This window comes from Haemorhous mexicanus, chromosome 6 (genome assembly GCF_027477595.1).
Source record: "Haemorhous mexicanus isolate bHaeMex1 chromosome 6, bHaeMex1.pri, whole genome shotgun sequence".
Taxonomy (NCBI): Eukaryota; Metazoa; Chordata; class Aves; order Passeriformes; family Fringillidae; genus Haemorhous; species Haemorhous mexicanus.
Genome location: NC_082346.1, coordinates 35,514,292 through 35,536,649, shown reverse-complemented (window position 1 = coordinate 35,536,649; position 22,358 = coordinate 35,514,292).

Genomic DNA, 22,358 nt, shown 5'->3' with positions numbered 1-22,358 from the left:
AAGACTAGCCAGTGATCCCTTTTGCATTACATATGTTTTTATGTACTATTTTCATTACATTGTTCTTTCAGTGCCATCTTCTTTGATGTTGTAATTAAAGATTTCATGAGGTGATACTTTTTCTACTCCTTATTCCCTTTTCCCATTCCTCTTTCATTTCTCCAGGGAAGGAAATTCTGAAGTAGAGGTTGAAAAAATGTCTTCAGTATTAAAGAAAGTATAAGCCAAAGTTGTTTCCTTAATAAATATAATTAGATGTATATATTGCATTTTCAAGAGCTAGTACTGATGTTGGGACCAGCTCCTTAAATAAAATAGGACCTCTGTAGTCTCTGGAGAGAACATGCATAAAGCAAAGTAAATGATTTTCTGTCAACACTAAGTAGACAGGTGCTTACATTGAACAGCATTCTAATATGTCTCTGAATATTTATGTCTTCTTTTTTGAATGCATTGCCCATGAATGTCACAGCTGTCAAACGTCTGTATACAAGAAGATAAAAAATGAAATTAATAAAAGGCAGATCAACATTTCATTTGTTTAGGCCACTTTTTCATACAGCATTTTACAGAGGTTAGTGATGTTGAGATGCTTGGGTATACTGGCATATTCTAAGGGCTGAGTGAAATGCAAAGCAGTTTGTTATATTTTATGTATGCCTAGGTATACTTCCTATTATTTAACCTAGACATTATCAGTGAAAATAATGACTCAAAGTTCTAAAAGGTTGTTCCTTTATCCTCTGTCCATTTTCTTCATGGATGGGGATCCTGGAAAGTTTTGGCAGCTCACTAATGCCATAACTAGAAGTTTTTTTGGTGGAACAAACTCTGAATCAAACTCTGCAATGAGCAAGGACAGGTGAACCACCGCTGCTGCCTGAAAACAGTTAATGGAGAATAAATTCAGTTTCAAAATAGTTCCACAAATGTAAAGACTATGCATGTTAAAGTAAACTTACCATTCATGGCTAACTGTGAAGATGCATCAATGCCTCTTTGCAAAAATTTGAAAGATCTTAATGATAACATGATTTTCATTTCATACAGAATGGCACGGAGAGAATAAGAGGGAAAACCCTAAATGGGCATAGATCAGGATTATTCACCTTGTATCCAAATAAAGTAGATTAATATGTGTTTTCCATTGACACACTTTAAATGCTCCTCAAGTTTAGTGTTGCTTTCACTGCAGGCCAGTTGGCATTCACACACTCCAATGTAGATGCCAGAGGTTGGATACTGCCTCCTTTTTGTCTATATTCCTTGCTAATTACTTTGTTGTAAGGTTTCAAGTTGCCTTTGAAAAGCCTCATGACTTTCTTACCATCTCCCACATGAGCTTAATAGACAGACCACTTCCCAGTCAAAACAAGTCAATATATCATTCAAACTGAGTTATCCAAGCTATTGCAGTACAAAGAACAATGGACAATGTTCTCAAAAAATTTCAATGATGCACAGAGGCTTGTAGCATCACTGTGAAAACATCAGCTTGGAATCATATAATCACAGAATGGTTTGGGCTGGAAAGGACCTTAAAGTTCATCTAGTTACAACCACCCTGTCATGCTGTCATGAGCAGTGATTAGCTTCAGAATTTTTTCTCAATGAAGCTGATAAGACTAATGTTAGTTTTCCCAAATGTCCAGAGTTTCTGTTTTACATGGATATCCCACATTCTGGAGCCTCTGCACAGGAGAAAGGGCAGCTGGAATTTGTGCAGGCAGGCACGTGCTTGAAGTGCAGCCATAATGAAATGAAGCACGCAGCCATAACAAAAGCTGTATTATGCTTTCATCATAAATTTTCTATCAGACATACACTAAATTGCTCCTTGGCAGCTCTTATCCCTCTCAGAAAATTTGTCCTGAGCAATCATCAACAGAGGAGACAGCAGGCAGAACTGAGTAAACCAGTACAAAATAGCAGGACCAAGGACACCAGGGCCAATGAAGTGGTGCAGTTGGCTATGAGATGAACAGATGCTTGAGGGAAACTAGCAATAAGTCAAAAACAATGTTTCATGAAAGCATATCTCCCAACAGATTCCAGTAAAATATGGGACTGCTTTTCCTGCAAGCTGTATATGGAAATAGCTGGAAATCTTTAGATCTTGCATGCATTTTCCATAGAGACACAATTCTTGCTCTCCATTCCAGCTACAGATCCTAGAAGGAGATGATGCTTGGAAACATCTACATCATGAACTGGTTTCCAAAGTAGGCTAGCATTCTTACTGTTTTATTTCCAGAAAACAGGTAGAAGAGTCCTTTAATTCTTCTTAAAAATTTCTTAGCTGATAACAGAATACATGTTTGTGATTTCAGGACATGACTAGCATTTGTTTCAGCTTTGAAAGGTTCAGAGGATGGAGATTTTTTTAGGTTTAGCTAGTTACTAGAAATAATTTAGAAGACATTATGGTTTTACAGAGATAAGCATGGAAATACTGTACTGTTTGGTTCTTTCTGGGATAGCAACCCTTAAAATGTGTTGCTACTTCTGAGGTTGGCAAATAAGGCCAATGCAGAAATGCATAAAACTGAGAACAGAAGATACACTAATTTGGTAAGAATCTAGGGTTTCTTTTATCCCAATTAATGCAATAATTTAGAAAATAAAAATAATTGGTGTCATCAATAACTTAAATACAAAAACAAGAGGGAAAAAATCCATTCTGAAAGTATGTATGCCACAATAAACTTCTTCATCTAGAGTTAAAGAATGTTTTTTATCAGGAGCTTCTTTAAAACTATCGATTTCACTTATAGCTTCTTTAATCAAAATCTTTTCTTCAGTGATGTATATTTGATGTACATGTCTCTTGTGGTTACATTTCAAGATATTCAGGATATTATATGAAGTCAGATTGTTATCATTTTGACTAAATGTATCACATTAGCAACATAACATAAAACCCCCATGCTTTACTGTTAAGAAATGGACTTTTCCTGGAACATTGAGATAACATGTATAATTTCAGAAACAGACCATATTTGCTGCATTGCCATGTGAAACTCCTGTGGTTTTATCTTTGGGAATTACTATGATTCTAGCCTGAATAATAAGTATAGAGATCTTTGGGATACTGAACTCAGACTCACAGGCATAACTAAGGGAAAAATATCTTCATAAGAAAGGGTGAGCCTCACAATTGAAAATACTTTGAATAAAAGTGGTGCTAGCTTTCAAAGAAGATATTCTCAACAATATCTTGAGGTATGTGCCATAATTTGCCTCTTTCTCTGCAACTCATGGTATTGTACCTAGCAAATTTTTCATTGAGATCAGATCAGAGATAAGTGATGCCTTAGGTTGCAGAGAAAGAATAAGTTTCAAGTTTCTTTGTAAGTTTCAAATTTTCATTGCTCTCAATACACACTGAAAATAGGATCTGACATTTTAAATGCAAATTCCTTTTTGTTTTTAAAATGTTGACTTTCTGAGTATCATTTGAAGAAGAAAGAACTATTTACTGATTTGGTTTCCATGTGGTTTAGGTGAAATCTGTTCTACAAAGGTAGTGCTGTGATGAGTTGTTTCTCAATGCTGAGAACTCCCATGTTGGACTGGGCCTGGATTTCTCCAGAGTAGCAGTTTATTTTTCCTTCTTACCACAGTAACTCTGGGCCTCCAGGAGGAGAAATCTGAGGTTGTTGCATCCCCTTAGCATCCCCCTACTCTCACTGACATCAGGATGCTCTGCAGCAGTAACCACATCCTGTGTCTCAGCGTGATGGAGGCAAGTTTGTCTGTATTGGGGTGATACTTTGCTATTAACATCAAAGGATTTTGTATACTTAAGCCATGTGGGTAACTCCAGCTCACTGTTTAGGCTTTATTTAAATATTAGTGTGTCAGAGGACTTAGGGGTTTTGGGCCTCCACTAGAACCAGTATAGGGGAAATTGTGCCACATTTCAACTGGGCTACAGTGCAAGTACTGTGTCGCCTCCCAGATTGGTTCTCAGTCCCTTCCAATAATTGCCACTGACACCATAAAATACCAAATACTCCATTGAGAATATTTCTTTGTATAATGAAATCATATCTAGGTTGAAATTCCATTAATTTAAATAATTGATTCATTGTTAATTCCAAATATGCTGGTCACAAAAGTTTCAGCGGACCATAAAATTGAAAAGGGATCATTTGGGTCAAACATGATGTTTAACTTAACAAGAAAAGAATTTTTTAAATTATATTTCTTCTTAGAGCAATTTTATTTTCCAAATAACTGGGGGAAAAATGAGGCTCATTTTGTTTCCATGATTCTGTTCTTTAAACAACCATTATGGATTAAAAGTCCTTGTCACTAGCTCTATTTAGAACATAAGTCCTGTTAATAGAGAAACCTTTGGTAGTTCTGGGCAGGATGTGAAAGAATGATGATGAAAGTAATTGAAACTTCAAGGAGGGAGAGCGTAAGTAACAATGTAATTACATGAATTGGAATTATTCCAGGTCCCTACAACTAGAAAATGCCAAAATGCTACTTAGCAAGATATTTCTATTAAATATAAAAGTTTCTACCGTTGTGCAGCAGCAAATCTTCAATCTTTAGCATTCACTCTGACTGACCTTCTATTCCCACCTGGGCTAAGTAACTTCCCCCTCCTTCAAAGGAATGCTTTAAACTCGTCTATTCCCGAAAGAGAACAATGCCTTTTCCTGGAAATCTTCAGCCCTTTTCACCACCACATTGACTTTCCTGTTTAGAAACAGATCCCCAGTGAGCACAAATTCCTCCACATTAAAATCCCACCTAATTTCGCTTCAAGTTTTCAAGAAAAATACATACATTCAATATATTTCTACTTATAGTGCTTTTATAGTAAAACTTTATTGTACAGTCTAAAGATATATTGGACCAATTACAATCAACCATTCTACAATAATGTTGCAATAATATTGCAAGCTATTATATTATATTAATTACACAAATAACTCTCCACTGGCACAGTCTCTTCCTTAATGGATTTTTTCCTACTAGTGTTTACCAAGTTCTAGAAGTTCAGAATCTTTTTCAAACTCTGGAGTAAATTACATACATAATTATGTTTATAGTACAGTATATAAGACTTTTGTGTATAAATACACAACTTGTATTGTAACACATAAATTGAAATTCTTTTATTTTACCCAGTGTTCAGTACTATATGGAAACTGTTGTGGTGGCACAGTGCATATTTCAAATCAGAGAAAACAGGATCTTCACTGATCTGAATATACTAAAAAAGCTGTACTACCTCCATCTCTGCTCTTATAAAAGGAATTGTAATGATATCATGAAAATACATGGTTAAGACAGTTTTGTAACATGATGCTTCAGCAAGTATGAAGAGACATAGAACATTTTTGTGTATGCTGCTTTATGCTCATTCTTCCTGAGAGAGTGGCAATAATTTAATGTCAAAAATCAATTTACTGTGATTTAGGTACTTGGGTTGTTTTAGAGAAAAAACAAAGGTAATAAATCACATTTCCCATTTTCCAGAAATTTCCTTGATTTAATTTTCCGGTTAAAATCTAAATATTTGTATTTATACATATTTGCTAACTCTGGTATGGGACTGGGCCTATTTCATTCCAAGCAGTAACAGTTAGTGTGTGTTTGAATCAGGTGTTTTAGAAAACACATTAAAACACATTAAAATTCAAATATTCAAAATTTCAAGGCTGTTGGTCTTCCTGAAAGTGTAGCATGGAACACTTTAAATTGCATTTGTTCTCAGCCTGAGGAACTACAGTTTTAATAGAAAATATAAAAGATGAAAACTGCTGGTTTTGGCAACAGCTACCTTGTGTTTGCACACATAATTATATATATATATTTAAAATGCATAAAAGAAAGTCTATAATTCCTCTGAGAAATATTTCTCAAATTGTCCTCAACTTTTACAGGTTAATCAAATAGAATACATTTTTTAGCCAAAGAAATGTTGAATATTCTAACCATCTGTCAATTCTAGTGTTAAGGGAAACAAAGAGAAATAGAAAAACATGAGCAGCAGAAAAAAGAGTTAAGAGCTCTTCTCTTTACTGATGGCCAGATTTTAATTTTTCTACCAGGATTTCAACCTGCAAATATGCAACCTCATAAAATTATTCAAATAATGCCTAGTTGCTGCTTATTAAGAAAGTGGAAGGATGGTTCTGATGAAACAAACAAGTTGTTTGACGTTTGTATCAAAAGAGCATTGTCAAGGCTGTCTTAGGTTGGCTTGTATTTAACACTACTAAGCTGGTTTATGCAGTACTTGGTTCATTGGAGACACAATCTTATTTTGCCACATCATAATAAATGAAGAGAATGTGAAGAGTCATTTTTTAAAATTTCATGTGATTGTACTTTGTATAGATAGCCTGGTTACCTCATAGTTATTGCTCATTTTCGTGATCAAATATGTATTTTTGCAATATTAAAACTAGTTGTAGTTTTCCGGGTTGTACAGAAACTGCTACATACTGCCAAAAAACTAGACAACTTTTTTTCTTACAATTTCCTAAAAACAACAAATTCATTGTTTTTATTCTTTTATTAATTGCAATTTTTTTGGAATTGCAGTTGTAACACCTTAATTCAGTTTACACACTGCCTTTGCCACTGCACTCAGTGCATCCACTTTTGAAAACTAATGACCTGAGTTAACTTGGACAAGATCTAAATGTTTGGTTTCAGGAAAGCTAAATATCTAAATATTTCAATTTACAGTTAGGAAACCACTATACCAGCATGTCTGTGAAATATTGCAGTCAATGCACAGTAAAAGCTCACAGATTTTAATTTTGGGGGTGGAGAAAGGAAGAAAAGAATAAATTTTTTTTAAAGGGTCATGAAACATGAACACAAATTTTATGCTCTCCTCTCACTAAAAATCCCAGATGTATTGGAGTTTTTTTTCAGAAACTGTAATGTAATTAATTTGCTTTTCTCCCAAGCTCTGGCTAGGACATTGCCATATTTCATCTCTGCTTTTCTGGATGCTTCCCTTTCTCCCACCAAACCAACTCTTATTTTTTTAAGAAAACACACTGGAACACACTCTGTTGTAGTTCTGTAATATTTCAGTAAAGCTTTTTGGATTTTAATTGATTTATTTTAAGTGGTTTTGTGTTTATATTGTTGGAGCTTTAACATGCAAAATCTTCATGTAGGGGATGTTTTCATATGTTCATGTGACTGATTTCTCACTACAGTTTTAAATTTTATGAGTTTTTACAGAAAATGACTTATCCATACCCTGAGAATCTGTCATATAAATGCTTTTATTGTTCTGAGTTTTGGTGCCCAATTAAAGATACTCTCAATGGATGGAGAAATTATCATCAAAGTCCGTGGATAACGGCTTCTAAATGGGCTGCTGAAAAGACACTTGACCAATTTCACTGGTTTTAAGACATATTCACCACAAATTTTCTAGAACGTATTCTACACTTTTAGGACAGGAGGTATGTACTGCACATTGAAGAATAAAAGCATTGAATAAAATGTAAGTAACATTTGATAATCACTGTGTGAGAAGAGGTTGTTTTCTAATGAAAAAACAAAAATCGTGTAGGTTGCTCTGAAAAATGGATGAATAACTAAGTTAGTGAAAATAGAGTCTAGGATATCCCTACTTTAGATTACAAGCCTTTTCAATGTTTTGGAGAAATAAAGACATCTGTATACTTAGAATGAGATCTGTTTTCTGACAAAGAGGAGTAATTTTGACTTAAAACCAGAGGAGTCTTTGTAGATGAGGAAAATTTCTCTTCAGCTTAAAAATGGGAAAAAGATTATTTTTCCAAAATTGATGCTTGACTTAGAGAAAAAATGTAAGAAATTTGCTTTTGTACTTGTGTGCTGTCAAATGTTGTATGTATTAGCTTGTTTTGCAGAGAGCAGCCATCTGAATGCCTATTCAAGTAATGAAAGGACTTGTCATAACTGTGTTTGTACAGCACTTTTGGAAAAAGATTGACGTTACACTGCTTTAAGTTAAATAAACTTCTAGGATTTGTCTCCATATATTACAAAGAGAAATAATTAATCTAAAGGGAGAATTCTTTAAGGATCTTTTTATAAAAGTAATGAGAGCAGCCAGTAGTTACATGCACGAAGTACGAGAAAGCAAAGAGTATCAAAAGACCTGATCAAAAGCACATCTGAGTCAGTAGACAGATAATTATTACCTTCAATAAATTAGAAATATGTCCCTAGTTGTATTTAATATAGATATCTTCCTGTTTCAAACTCATTCAATAAACTGGCTTTATGAAAAGAAATGTAGCATGTGTAATACTGAACATCGTACTAGATGAAGTTTTTCTTTTGATATCAGAAATTTTCAAATACAGTTGGAAATGAAATAACATTTTGAAAAAATAAAATTCTTCAAATGTCTTCACAAGTTCTAATTTAGTGCTATTATTTCACTATTTACTTGTAATGCACTTTCCATTTTTATATTTCCTTCTCCATAACATTCATTTCTTCCAGAGTTCAGGAAATGTACTACCTTGTCTGTACTGCCTTAGAGTTAGTGGTCTTTCTTCACATTAAGACCTATTTATGTACAGAATGGTGCCCTAGCCCTCTGTTTGTATTCACCTAGAAGACAAGGATAAAGGTATCATTGGGGAATTTAATTAAAAAGAGATGGCTAAAATGAACACAATATTTTAAAAATATATTCTGCTTTTGAAGTTTTGTCTGCTTACTAAACTTTTTTCCCCCATGGTATTGTCTTTGTGTTCTACCATCAGATATTGTCTACAGTAAAATCATGGTAGTGATTTTTCTCTGGCAACTTTCAGTCTTTCTATTTTCTAACAGCTATCACTGCTCATATTGTTCAACACTCACCATCTAGTTAGTACTATAACAATTATTTCATATTTTTAAATTAGATCTGACTTTCTATTATGTAGCTAATTATGTGTTCAAAATCCTATGGAAAATTATTTATTTTAATATTAGGGTTTTTGAGTCTTTGATGATATCTAGTGCATCATTTCCAATGATTATTTTTATGAAATTGGGATGTATTCTCAGGCAACCTCTGTGGTTCTTTTAATGTAGTATATTGACCATTTAAAAAAATTTACTTTGCAAGACCAAATCTTCTAATACCATATATGTGTGTTCATTATCCTTGTTACGCTCCATGCTGCTTTCTCTCTATTTTTTTGTGTGTGTTTGTATGTGCATCACAGTGTTACTACTTCCAAACAGTTTTTATACTCTAAAGAGCACCCATCTGCCTTATATCCTGTAAGAAACTTAACAGTCACATCTTCAAAGATCTCTAATAAATTATTAAAGCAATTATTCATGCAAGTCAATAAACCCTCTTATAAATATGTGTGGCCCACTTGCATTGTAAGTTTGAAGAAGTTGCTTTACAAATAATTTACATATTTGTAAATATATTCAAATTGGAATAAACAAGAACAAACATTATAAATGGGTTACCATGTTATATCTGTGCACCAAGCCAGGGTTTCCAGCCTCTAACTCCAAATTATTAATTTTGTTTTTACTAATAATTATATACATAATGTAATTTCTCAGAGACCAGTTCAGTTTATCTTACTCCAAAGTACTTGTTAAAAATTAAAGATTGGTAGAATCTAAGTGGAACATGGTTCACAAAGAACTTTAGGAGGACTCCATTAAAAACTAAACACGTTTTTGCTTATAATCACAACATCTGACATAAACAAGTGCTGTGAGTGTTTATGAACCATATAGGGCTTTTTAGGGTGGCATCAAAAAATTACATAAAATGATGGGTAGCATAAAAATTTAAATAAAATAAAAACATATATTTTACCTCAGAAAAGCTGCATAAAACAAATATCAAAGTAGCAACTAGAACTAGAATTTTGTTAATTTTATTATATTTAGTCCACTAGAGCATAAAATTTTTACTCTTTATTTTAAGTAAGATGAGCAGACTTACATTTGGAAGTTACCAAAATAAATTCTGTTTTGTTGTCCAGTGTTTGGTAATAGAAATGAGGTATTACCTAAGAACTTATATTCTTCTGTTTGTTAAAGATCAGTATTCAGTTGCTCAGCAATTGTTGTGAGATCAGTCCCACCTCATGGTTCTATGAGATCTGTTAGTTCCTTATCAAATTGTGAAACTTTATTCTAGTCTTGGATATTTTCCATTTCTTAGTTCTGATGGCAAAAGGTTAATTAATACATCTATTAATCATCTTTAAAAACAATTTTCTGAAATTATAGTGGTTAGTGAAATGGAGACTGACGACTCATCATCATTTTTTCATTCTTAGGATTTTAAATTTGTCATTTTATTTAGCCAAATAATAAGTTCTTTATGTCCAACTGGTTTTAATGGGATTTACTTCTTCAGGAAAAGGACCCTCATTTGAGTGACTTCCAGATATATGAATTACAGTCATAGTGAAAACATCTCTGTAATGGGAGATAGATAAAAGGTTATAAAGAACTGCATTTGTTGAAGTCCTTAACAATATGAAGCCAAAGGAAAAAAATCTGCTTTTTAAAAAGTCACCACTTTTAGAAAGATAAATCCTGTTTCATCATGTAACATACCTTGCATGAAAAAAGGATTATGCAAGAGTGTAGCAGTATGACATCTACACAAGAGCAATCATCTAATTTGAAAATTCTTATGGAGTTGAGCATTAAATTAAAAATAAAAACCTAATTTCCTGCAAGAGAGGAACTGAGGGTGACATCTACATATAGTATTGAAACACTGGGTGCTGTTTCATCCTGGAGGACACAGGATGAAAACCCATTCAAGTCAAGTAACTAGCTGACTAAACTCTGCACTTTACAGTCTATAAAAAGTGTTAAATGTCATACAGACAAGGTCCTTCCATAAATAAGTTAATGAAAGCATTTTTTCTGTGCTTTGTTTAACCCAAAGGTTGTAAAGTTTCAGCTGAGCAGTGCTGAGGACAGGTGCTTTGAGCTTCTGCTTGCTCCTCAACACGAGAAAGACCGGGACACTGTTTCTTTAAGTGTGTCTTTTCTGGGTCATAGAAAAGACTTTCCCTCTGGAAAATAATGAAGAGACAGGGAGACACAGCATCTAGTAGAGACAAAGGCAGATTTATGCCTCACCGGCGGCAGCTGGCACCCAGAGCAGCTGCAGGACCCATTAACAAGACTCTATTTCCAGATTTGGCAAGGGACACAGGGTTATGCCCACCAGGAGTGAATTACAGCCCTGGAGCCACTCTTCCTGGTCAGGGGAGAGCCATGAGTGATGCTGAGACAGCTCTGTGGTCTAATCATACCTTGTGGGCTTTCTAGATCTCTCTTCAAGGCAGGGTCCTTGCTTGATTTCAGATTTGAGTCAGGTGCCTCCAGGCAGACACAAAAAGAGCAAGAGCCATCTCTGGAGTGCCATGGCTAAGCTTAAGACATTTTTGATGTAGCAAGTTTTGTCTTTGTTTGGGGATTTTTGGTGGTTTGTTGTTATTTTTCTTTGAACATATATTTGCATATTTGATGTAGGTACACTACGCCCTTCTAGATTTTCTGCTGGAGATAAAATAGAAAAAAAAGTCTGGAAGCGTTTGGTACAGGGCAGAACTCTGTTTCCCTTGTGTTCTTTGGAGTGGATGAAGACAGAGGCTGGGATGATCTCTGTTTTATACTTGGGAGCCCTATGACCTCTGGCTACTAGAGCACATTACAATATCCTGATCATTAACTTTTAATGACACACACCATATTGGCTGGGAGGTACGTAAAGTCGGATGCAGCATATGTCACACTCCAAAATTTTTTTCTTCTATTTTTAAACATTTTTAAATGGGAGACATTCAGAAAGGTAATTCAAATCTCCCTCCCTTATCCAGATCCAGTCTAGGCCGAATTGAAGCAAAGTAATTGGCAGAAAATGTTGACACATTGGTAGAGAGGTTGAATATCACACAATTTGCATGGCTACTATGAGGTTGTGTCTTCCTGCAGGTACTCACAAAAACCTCTCTGACTTTCTCTCAGTTTCAAGTCCCTCTAAAAGGCCATGCAGGATTATGGCTGTATGATCAGAGTCTCCCAAGCTTTCTCTTCTAGCTTCTGGCCAGGCCCATCCTAGGCACAAAAGTTATAGTTATATTTATATTTATAGCATTTTAACTGTCTCACAGGAATTGTAATAAGCCCTGGATGGCTATCTTCAAACCTTTAAATAAATTTATATCTGGAGCATTTCTATAGAAACTTACCAAACAATGTTTCACAACCGTTGATCATGCTATTATATGAAATAGACCTCTTTAACAAGAAACAAGGCTGAAATTACCAGAAACTACAGAGAAATAGCCACTAAGTAGAAGTATGTGTTTACAATTAGTACTTTACTGCCTTTCAAAATGGATGTGCAAGGCTTACTAATTTTCTGGCACCCTTCTTTCTAAGAGATATTATCAGCGTTCACTGCTCTTAGAATTTTGCTAGGTTAGATGAAAATCTCTAATCAGAGACATATAAGTTACAGCATCCTGTAGAGAGAAACACTAACAGTACTGATTTTGTACTTTGCATTTTTCACTGCAATTCATGTGAAGGCCTGTTGTACTGTGCCTGACTGTGGAAGGCCTGATAAGATAGGCCAGTATAAAAATATATGTTGGCAGAAATCTGCATGGCTTAATCACATGAGGCTTTATCACATGAGTTACAGACAAGACAACTTGATAGTTTTTCCAGCTACTTTGGACCTCTCCACATGACCCGTATTTAGAACCAACAATAACCCTCTTTCAGAAAAACACATTCACTCAAAATCTATGTGCTTCCATAGAAGAATCCAAACATATATGAACAGTTCAGTGTTTATAAAAGCAGTGATTTCCTTCCTATTAAATCATTCTGTGGAAGAATTCTTAATTAGAAAACACTGAAGTTATTACACAGAAAACATTTCCTTGTTTTCTACAACATTTGTTGTAGGAAAATATATGCAGAAAGCCCTGATATTTATCTTTTATTTGGGAATACTATATGGATGTTCATGGAGAAAAAATCGCCGCCACATACCTCCTTTTCATTATAAAGCTAGATAACCAACCAAATACTATATTTTTTCTGGGATTTATATTGATTCACCCTGCTGTGAATACAAATTATAGGATATGACATCAAGATAATACGACAAAAAAAGAAAAAAAAGGGGGAAAATTTCTTTGTTTGCAAATCTGGAGCATTAATTGTGTTCCTGTGAGGCAATCTGGATGAAGCTTCTGCTAAGCAAATTAGATATAAACTGAAGGTGAGGGCAAAAGGGTCGCCACAGCAAGGGAGCATCGAGTGACAGGCACTGGGACCTCCGATGCATGGCTTGTAGAGCAGATGTTCACAAGGATGCAGTGATTATTGAACTGGTAATAAAAAAGCATCAGCTTACAGGCAGCCACGATGGATGCTGGTAATTATAAAGCATCCCCTGGGAGGAAAATGACACAAGTCAGCCGCATCTCTGCAATCACAGGGGCATAATTAAAGCTCTAGTAACAGTTGTTAATAGGGTGCAAATAAAACAGGGGGAAAATTTGAACACAGTCTTTTTCTTTTTTAAAGAGACGGCAAAGGACAATGTAATTACAGAGACTGCATGGTTTTTAATTTCATAATACAGTAAAACAATGACCTTTAATGTATTTTATACACCCATACACACACCATACCAAACAAAGCAAAAGTGATGTGTACTTTGACTCTGTGGCATGATGGGGAGAACAGATTTTTTAACCAGAATGTTTATATTTTAATTTTCAAAATGGGTAGAGCACAAATATGTAAAGAAAATGTCATATGTATAAATATTTGGCCACTTCATCCTCACAGGAGAGGTACAATGACAGTATATGTGTTCAGCTACTCCTATTGGCATTATTGTAGACACAATAATATTAAGATACTAGCAGAGCAGGTCATAATGTCTTTTATTAGACCCATTGGAAAAATCAGACAAATTCCCAATTTTCATACTGTTCAGGTATTTTTCAGAAATTTAAAACATACTTTTGGCATCCAAAAGTCTAAGTGATATGTTCTGTTGGGTTTAATGATCCGTGAATACTCTATGCATTTCACATCAAGCACACTTAGGGCTCAGACATCAGTTTCACTAGAAATCCTTATGAAGTGTTAGCTACATAAAAAATGTAAAATCTATCCTTCATGTACAATAAAGACCAGTCAATCATACTTTGGCAGAGAGTGATAAAAAGTGTCTTTGGTCTAAATATTTCGAAATTCAAGTGTTTTTATCTAACGACATAATTAGTCAAAATACCACATAGCTGTATTTCTCAGAAATTGTTGAGTCTGCAAGTTTTTGGAGTCTCTCTAATCCATTTTGTTTGAGTGGTTTTGAAACTTTGTTTTCACATACCTGATGTCTTTCGTGGTGGACCATTTTTTCAGAGTTTATTCAAGGAAAAGATTCTTCTCAAGGAGTCTGGTATTATAAGACTTTGGTACAACACTTGATTACCTTTCTTTCACTCTTTGTGATGCTTCCCAGCTGACAATATTGCAGAGCTCTTACATTTTTTTCTAACAGACAACATACAGCACCACATTTTGTATGTTCTTCAAGCTCTATTAATTAACTAATATTCAAGGGCTTTTAAATTTTTTTCCTGCTCATATCAGAAGGACACACTGATGAGGACTAGTGAGATATATATTTGGCTATAGGCCAATTTATTTAATAAAAATGTACAGAAAGTCTGTTTTTTGTGAACACAACATAGATAAACACAAAGAAAAATTTTCTTTATTCTGAACCTTCTTTTATACCAAGAACAAGCTTGCCTGAAGGTGTGGCAGTGGGGTTTGAGAAGGGAATTTTTATTTTCTCTGTTTTTTATGGAGACCGACTCTGAACTTTGCACTCCTGCAATGTCAACTTTCTTTTGTTTCACTGTTCCTTAAAAACACATGTGCCTACACTGGAAACCCAAATCCTAACCTAGCCCTTGGACTTTCATCAGTGAATCATTTAATTCATTACTACCAAAAGATTTGACATATTGGTTGATAACTGAAGTTTGTTTTTTCAATCATTAAACAGGAGAGAATTTAACTTTTTCCTATTAAGACTAAATGAAGGGATTTCAGCCAGAACTGTGATTGATGTCTGCCATTAGTATCTGAGGCATATCAGTATTAAGATAGCATTTGAAATCATTGATAACAACCAATAGATTTTATTGAACAATCAGCCAATACTAATTGCAGGAGACGACTAACAGGTTTAATTTAAAATACTCATGCAGTGTTTAATGAAAGAAGCCTGAAGAGAATTCAATTAGATGTCAAGTGTTGTGCATGAAATTAAAAAAAAATTCTATACAGAAGAAAACATAAAATCACAACTGCTTTGCTAAGACGTTACTATTGAAATTGAAAAAATTTTGAAAATTATGATATTAATTATATTCCAATGAATGAGAAAACTTCTGAAGAATAACATAATTTCCCATTGTGCTGCATTTTGCTGTGGTAATTTTCTTCACAGTAGCTAGCATGGGCTGTTTTCCATTTGTGTTGCAAATGGTGCACTAATATGGGGATGTTTTTGTTTCTGCTGAGCAGGGCTTACACAGAGCCAAGGCCTTTTCTGCTTCTCACTCCTCCAGCCAGAAGGCTGGGAATGCACAAGAAATTGGGATGAGACAGCCAGGCCTGCTGACCCCAGCTAATCACAGGGATATTCCAGATCATATGGCATCATGCTCAACGTGTAAAGCTGGGGGAAGATGGAGGAAGGGGAAGGTATTCTGAGCTGTGTTGCTTGTCATCCTGCTCTTTTATTTCTTACATGTTAAAGAAGCAAAAATTTCATTTGTAATTCTTTGCCAATTTGAAATAACACAGAAAAACTTCTAATAACATCAGCTGGAAAATCGTTTTATAATGAGATATTATTTCTAATGTGTGAAAATAGAATAACCTGTCTCAAATTCCAAATTAATTTTCAAAACTATAAATAATTTTTTGGAAAGGTTATATAAAAAGCCTCAAATAATAAATATGGGAAATAATTGTGTAAAGAAAGACTAAAGATTTGTATCTTCTATATATTTACCACAGATGCAGAATACAGAATTGATTACATTGGGAATCATGCTAACTATAATAAAGTACATCCTAGACAACTCTTTCCTGTCGTCTTCCCTGTGTGGAAGAAATGCCCACATTCCTTCACTGCATCTGACATGATACATAAGCCTCACTGTTTAAAGATTAAAACTGCAGAAAACTGAGCTCCTCTGCCTGTTATGAGCATGTTCAGTCCTACTCCAACAGCACAACTGTGGGACATAACTGAGAACATGTTCACTGCTGCACATATAGGCAGCAACCCTTTCTTTAATTTCAGTCATTTCACCAGTGTGAAAATGGTCTTGATGACATCAAACTGAAGCCTGATGTTGATAGTACAGCAAAGCTGAAATGTCATGAACTCTAAGGGGTTTTCAGTATGATTATTTTCAGGTATGATTGGACATTAATAAGGTCACAGCCCTATAGTTTCAATACTTGCAAGCAACAAAATTGTCCACTTCTAGAAAACTGTGCAACCACTAACAGCAAAGTAATGGATTCTCTATGCAGGAAATTCAATGGCTCTAAAAAGTCTCACATAAAGAAAACTACCTGCAGACCCAGAGAAAATTTGTTTGTCCTACTCTTAGATGAAAGAAAAACAGCTGAACAGGAACTAGATATATGCCTTACAGATAAAATTTCTACCACTGATTTCACAAACAGCTCAAGGTACAGCAGTGTAAATCATACACTTCATGCACTTGAGCTGTAAAATGAGTCATTTTTTCATCATGTGTTTTAAAGTATTTTAACACTGCTGTGGTTTAGGAATAGTACTCCCCAATTCAGTGTTTAGAGTCTTCTCTTCCACAGTTTGTGTTGTATTTCCCCAGAGACCACCTGACCAAGAGAAGTTTGGCTCCTATTGCCTACTTAAGCAGTAATCTGTCCTGTTTAGGGGTAGCTGATGCCTCTGCACACCACAAGTTTGCTTTGTGCTGTTGACTGCAGTTAAATCTGGGCTCTGTCATAACTGGCCATGTGTTTAAGTATTTATTGATAGTCATTAAATTTTTACACCATTTGCTTATATTTTCAGCAGGAAAATGCACATCTATATTTATACTAACATACTTCCACTTGCATTCAGCTCTTTATGATATCTTTACTTTCAAATTAGCTATCAGTTATTTGAGTAATGTTATGGTATCTGCTAGTTCATTTGCTAGCTAGACAAATTCCTATTTAGTTACATCTTTATTAGTAGTACTATCAATAGCCTCACCTGGTGTCTGCTATCTTCATAGAAAAAAATATGCCTTTTCCACTTAAAAATATACCTTTCTAATAAGCTCTTCTTTTGAAGAACCTATATATTATTGAATTTTTTTGTTGATTTTTTTGGTAATATCCTATATTTTTTCTCATTCTTTTACTGGAATTTCAATTAATAATCTATTATTAAATTGTTTTGTCCCACAGTTGCTTTTCTCATCTCCAAGTGCTTTGCAGTAATACTTGTTAACTGTTGAAGTTGTCACCTGCAGTTCTGGAGTTTGGTTTCTTTAGGATAAAACAGTACATTTGGTTTCATTTTAGCACAGACATTTTGTGAAAAATTTGTGTATCAATTATAAGTAATAATGTACTGATAAGAAAATGATGTTGCTGTTGTTAGTTGAAAAATGTAAAAATATAACAGAATATATTCCCCTTAATGATAAATAACAGCTATCATCAGTGATTTGTCTTACAATACTACGTTTCTTACTGTGCAGCCACCATTCACAGTAAGTTCAAAAAAATGTGGACTACAGGTTAGTGACCATTACAACACATTGAAAAAAGATTATTTCAAGTTTTTGCAACTTCATTATAGTGTTGTGTGTCTTTTGAAATGTTCTATGGCAGCTGGACTAAAAAAATATTTGATTTTGACTACTACCAGTAAAGCAGCAGTACTCTTCTGGCCTTGAAGCTTGTTGTAAATAGCAGAGAGGGTCTGCATTGGATGATGATTCTAGGCATTATATACTAAGGAATATTTATATTTTTAAAATATTCCACCTGCTACTAATCGAGTCAAACTATTTTTCTAATGAACTGAAGAATTAGGGCAAATTTGATTTCCAGAATTCCTTTTAACTAAAAATTATTTTAATTTTCAGGACTGCCTGTCAAAAAGCTTACTGGATATCCTCAATCAGTTTAAAGGGTAGCAATAATCTTTCTGGCATAATCTGCATGAATCTTATTGTTTTGCCAAGTGCTTAGTCACAGCAGAAGCCCTTTACAAATCCTACTACATAGGAATTTTTGATGGAATTTTTGATGGAATTTTTCCGTTTCTAAAAACATCAAATTATCTCCAATTTGTTTCAGTTTATTTCCCTCTTGTGAATGGTTCTGTGCTTCACATATAGCTTCATTTCTCTGTGTTAACCCACAGCAGGAGGGCAGATGTCACAGGGTGACTTTACTACCTGTACTTTCTCCTCTCTGATAGAACTAGTTCACATGCCAGTTTTAAATAGCCTCCCCAAAATGTGTAATGGCCACCACCCACTGAGATCTAAGTCAGCCCCTGTTCAATTGGAGCTTGGCCAAAACTGTGCTGCTGTGATGCAGAGCCTGTCACACTGCTTCTCCCTCTGATGTGGAAATGGAACTAACAGTCAGCAAATCTCTTTAATTTGAGCCTCTTAGTTGGGAAATATCAGTAGGAATCTTTACTTAAAATACCAGCAACCAGCAATAATGGCAAAAAGCCCCTTTCTAGCTCTCTGTCTAATCTTTGTTTAAACTTCCAAAGGTGTGCAAAGCAAGGCTGCAGAACTGTCGGTTTGCGCAGGAAGAAAATGCATCACTCGTTAATTTTCAATGAACAAACACCTCCTTAAGTAACTTCTCTGACTCCTCAGGCCTCCAATATATTAATCTGTATTTTTTAAGCACTTATCTCTCCAGTTTTGCAAATGGCAAAAAATTTCTAATATTTATGTTAATATATTGCTAACATTTAATATTATGAATCTTTGAATTCTTAAGATTTAACCAGATGCAGAATGTTTTTATTGCATATTTTGTTGTAACAAAAATGCACATTGCATTGATGTACAGTCATAAATGTTACATTAAATATGGGTAAAATTTGGACATGATCTTATAGAGATATAACACACTTCAAAATTTTTGGTGAACCTGAAATAAAAAATGAGGTGAGGTGTGATGAACTGTGGATGAAGAGACAAAGGGATAGATTAGGTGAGATTTAGCAAGTTGGCAGTTGCAGTGTTATTACTGCTCATTTGCAGGTGTGGTGGGACAGAGAATATGTGAGGAATACTGATGGAGGCAAGCAGAAAACTGATTCACCACCTTCTTTCTTGCCATAATTCCATCAAAAGCTGCTTCTCTTCTCTGGAAGCATGTGTGAAAGAAAACAGCAACAGAACATACTTTATTATACTTTATATCACATAAAAGAAATAAAAAGATTGTTTGCAAATGTGGCTTGAAACTGACAGCTCACCAGGGCTGACACGGTGGCTGATGCACCTCTTTGGACATCCCCCATTTCAGCTGGACCAGCAGGGCTGTGTGCAAGTGCACAGGGCAGAGCACAGCGATGCCCAGATGTGTTGAGCTGCTTCAGATGTGTGTAGGCAGATGACCACGAAGTGGAGACATAACTGGAGAGCAACAGAGTCCATTTTCTTGCTCTAAGACAGAGTTCCAGAAGAAGTAGCACTTGGGAATGTCTGTCATACTTTCAGATGTCAGCATGTACTCCTGAGAGAGTATTCCCCATCTGCTTTAGGACAGATTTTAAACAAGAGCTGCAGTCCTTAAGAGTATGTTTTGAAGCTACCTTGCAGAACTTGCTCTAATCACTGCTTCTATCTGGCAGCTCTTATTGTGATCAGCTCTTTAACCCCGATTCCTGAGAAATAAGATTCTCTGGTTGAATGGCTCTGTGATACCTCCATACTGGAGAAATGATTAATAAAGCAGTGTTGTTCCTCAGATGGTGTGTGGACAGTTCATGCCACTGCTATAATCAAAGACAAGATTCTGCAGTCACCTAACACTGACAGAAAATTACTTTGATATTGGTGTGCCCTAAGGGAGAGGGGAAAAAAAGCTAAATATTCAGGATTAAATACTTGCTACTCTGAAGGATAAAGTGCTCTCTGAGTCAATAGGAAACCAACCAGGAAACCAACCAGCAGATTACTAAAAGAAAACTTAATTTCACCCGTCACTTTGCTCCTGACTGCTCATGTCATAAAACCATATGTAAGGCTTCACTTCAGTCATGCACAAAACAGAGATATTAATAGAGCACATGGTTGGTTTTCTTTTTACATCAGCCATCAAAGTGAAAAAATAAAATAAGCTTTTACAACCATTAACTTCTCTGTCATTTGCATGTTGAACAGGAATTCTCCAGATTAATTTAGTTCCATATCAACAAAGCTTCATTTCATTTTGTGTATTTTTCATTAAATTCCAAATTTTTGAAAGCAGTCTCACAATACACAATTTTCCATAGACATACAGTTTCCAGCATGTGCAATTGAATCCACAAACTGTAAGTTTACCTAAGTTTACATTTTTGGTGAATAAAATTTTTGACTGAAAAGCTTTGAAAAGCTCTAATGATCATCTTTGTCCTTCTCACAGAGTTCTGGGGAGCTTGATTATGAACTTGTCTTGAGATAAGTTTATGAACACATCATGAGAATATCTTGTTTCAGTTGCTTTATGAATGTAAGCATTTTTTAACATTCAGGTTGTGACAAAATCTCTTATATTCCTGAAATTTTACGATAGTCTGCCTCAGAGTATGAACTTTTCATGCTGTAATTTAGTTATGCCAAATGGGAATACTCTGTGGAAAGTCTTTTTTCAATCAAAAGTTTTTACCAAAGCCAGTTTGCATAGCAAAAAGAAGGATCTTGTTACTCAAGAACAGAATCGCATGGATGTTGCTTTCTGGTGGCTCATCACAATGCTTCGGGTATATTAATCTTTTCAAGGGAACACTCAAGGCAAAGTTTGAAATGATATGTCTCTAGACATATAATTTATATATCTGTAGACAAAAAAATTTTGTAGTGGTAAGTATTTCCACCAGAACTTTCTCATGCACCATTTTTGAAAATATTTTGTGTTGTTTTTACTGAGCTTTCCTGTCAAAAACCAGCTTTCATCACCAGACTGGGGCCTTCTGTTCAGCATTTTTAGAGCAGTCAGGGGTGAGGATATGAGATTCCCATGCCTGCATTAATAAATTGCCATTTGCCTCTGCTCTACTATCCCTTGCTCCCTCTGCAGCAACAGATCACATACTGATAGTAAATCAGCTCCAGTATGTTTTCCTAATTTTAGTTTTGGGCTAATCTATCTAATAGCAAAAAACATCTGGTCTAGTTTTGCTTTAAATCTGATCTATATAGCAGGAATCTGATCACCAAGGGACCAGTGGAGTCACACCAGGTCAAGTTCTTTACCTGCCCGGAGTTAAAGTGGAATCTATGTGAATAATAAGGTACTGCTTTATATTATGCTTTGTCATTTTTATAGGAGTAACACCAATAATAAAACTTTGATATTAGAGCAGATTTAGGCAATAAATTCCAGACAAGTAAAGAAACCCAGACTATGATACCGTCAAGAAACAAGAAAGATGAACAAAATAATTTTGGTATGAAATTGTCAGGCCCCTCGTATGAATTTGCAGAGTTTATGTTATAAACAAGACATTCTTTTAAAAAGTAATCTTTGCAAGAATTTTGCTTGGTAGACTCCTGGTAAACCATGCATCATGAGCATCCATGTGACTACCATGAAAATTGAGGAAAAAAGTTATAACATTTATAATGGGAAGTTGCTTTTCATTCTGTACTTAATCTGCTTAGATAACAATATGTAAAAAACAACACTGGTCTCATGTAAAAAAAAGAAAAAACCTGAAAGAAATTCTTCACTGAATGTTTTCATTTCTGCTCTCACTTGAATTTTACAGTACTTCCACATATTTTTGGAAGTATGTTTCAATGTTTTCCACTTGCTAGAAACTATATTTTTAAATTTTGTGTCTCTTTTTATGCTGTCAAAATAGCATACTGCTTTGTTTCCTGTGTTTTATAAATCTGAGAGAATCTCAGGGTCATCTTGAGGCAACATGAGAGAATATAAAAAAATTTTTATAGCCTGGGGGTAAAAAAAGCCCTTCCCAAATCTACAGTATGTTAGGGGATTTCTGCTCCCTAAAGTAGCATTACTGCTTA